Genomic DNA, 2,200 nt, shown 5'->3' with positions numbered 1-2,200 from the left:
TGTTTGCAGTTGCTGCTCACTGATGAGCATTTCCTTTACTTATATGATGTCTTACAGATATACAAATATTGCACAATTTCAGTGCAAAGATATGGATGTTTTTTTTTCTTTGACCCAGTAGCACTACATCCAAACCTGTTTTAGCGTTGCTGTTTTTATAGCGTTACTGTAAGTTGAAAATTTGTTTGACTACAGTGAGCATTGCTTTCCTTTTAGTATGTTATGTCTTAAGGATATGTTGCAATGCAAATATATGTTGTGCTGTTTTCCAACAGTACACACCCAATCCTTTTTCATGAATACTGTAACCATAAACTTTACACTTTTTTTTTTTTTTTTGGTTATAGAATTGCCTGCTTGCTTTGCTTATGCAGCACAAAACCCATACAGCATTTTTTTATTTTTTTTATTTTGAACATTAGTAGGCCTGCCTTTTCATTTCAATTATGTGTTCCACAGAATTAAAAATTTTATGTAAAGGTTGACACCAATAAAGTGAAATACATTGTACAAGTCAAATGAGATGCATTGTGTGATCATATCAAGGTATTGCTGCCCGACATTTTGTCTACGACTAAGCAGCGAATAACATTTGTTTTTAGATATGCTTCACAAATAGTTTTAGTCTGTGGCACTTAGTTCATTATTTATCAACTCCCTAAGTTTGATATAAAAATCCACAGTTGAGTTGAATAGACATCTTTTGGCATATCCAGATTGTGTTCTGTAATGAGGTGAACACAGGCATCAAACACGTCTTTGTCACATGGGTAGTCTTTGAATACACATTCCTCCAGACACACTTCAACTTCTTGTGGGCCTACAGGGTGTAAGTAATCTCTTGCACCATATAACTGAGGTACTGCATGCATAATGGCTGGGCGACCATTTGGAGATCGAGAGTTATGAATTGGTCTTATTCTATGATTGTTCCAAGATGAAGTCACTTGATCCAGTTCCTCCTGAAAAATAAAATGAATAAAAGGTTATTTACATCAGGGGTTCCCAAACTTTTAAGCCCGCGACCCCCATGATAAATGCGCTGCTGCCCCCCCGACCCCCCACACCCCCCCCCCCCCCACCCCACCTCACCTCACCTCACCTCAACAACAACCTTTTTTTTTGGAGCCTCCAAACACCTTTAACTTTAGCAAACAGCGGGATACGTTGTGTTGCTGCGCGTGATGTACGTACGTAACTTGATTGTGATTGACGCTGACATAATCTCGTAATGTCTGGGACAAAATTACAAATTGAATTAAAATATATATATATTATTTTTTTTATTTGTATCAGACTTTTCTGCAAACACCATTTAACAAGTATTGAATTAACCCTTTCACACGTAAGTTTAAAATATTCTGGCTGACCCCCCAGCGTGAGTTTTTCAAGGCGATCGTTATTTAGATGTGTCACTTTATGGTTTCCATGGTGACGCGTCATTGCTTGTCACGTGACACACCGCAGAAACAACAGAGCTGAATGAATGATGATCCGCTTTTATGTCATTTTTCCTTTTTTATTCAAAATATTCACAAATTTGTTAGATATGGAATGAAATAGCTGATATTCCGATTTTCAAATATATGCAAGTGGAAGTGTTTTGTTGTTTAAACACCTTTATAACGATCGCGTTAGTTGAGCTGTATGCGCGAAGGGCGCCGCTATCTTAGTTTGTGCCGCAGACGCAGTTCAGAGAATCGGATCTGTTGGATTTACAACACGTGAATTCATCCACTTCTCCCGAAATACATAAAAGTAAGTGGATGGTGAACTGGGTGAATAATAGAGTAAACTTTAAAGTTACTTACACAATGTGTATCTGATATGCATAAAACGTGTCTAATTATAATGGAAAGGATTATTATTGCCTCTTCCTTTGACATCAGTGTGTATTTTACTAACTCTAAATGTATTGTTTTTTTTTTTAGTACTTATATGTCTGAAACCTAAAATAAACATTATGTGGTTGAAAACACTGAAAAGTTGTGATGACAGCTCTGAGCGCGCCTGTCTCTGGCTCAGCGCCAGCCAACGCGCAAGAGCACATTTGAATTTCACGTCATGCACTGACCGGTGTGATCGTACACTCCAGGGACCAGCCTAGACTGATCACACCGGTGTGATTGTACGTGCGAAAGGGTTAAATTAATTGCAACAAAAATATATAAGGCCTATATATTTTTCCACTTTTTTTATA

At 37.5% G+C, this 2,200-nt stretch overlaps 1 protein-coding gene across 1 annotated transcript in view; it reads left to right on the top strand.

Annotated features, from left to right (window-relative positions):
- The window catches only part of LOC109057396, a 5,291-nt gene extending 4,772 nt beyond the window's left edge, over nucleotides 1-519 (top strand). Inside the window, exon 2 of the mRNA XM_042750252.1 lies at nucleotides 1-519. This exon is cut by the window's left edge and continues 2,093 nt beyond it. The gene's annotated coding sequence lies outside the window, so the exon portion shown is untranslated.
- The last annotated feature ends 1,681 nt before the right edge of the window (nucleotides 520-2,200 follow it).

Source organism: Cyprinus carpio, chromosome B23, assembly GCF_018340385.1.
Source record: "Cyprinus carpio isolate SPL01 chromosome B23, ASM1834038v1, whole genome shotgun sequence".
Lineage (NCBI taxonomy): Eukaryota > Metazoa > Chordata > Actinopteri > Cypriniformes > Cyprinidae > Cyprinus > Cyprinus carpio.
This window is presented reverse-complemented; position numbering and strand designations above follow the sequence as displayed.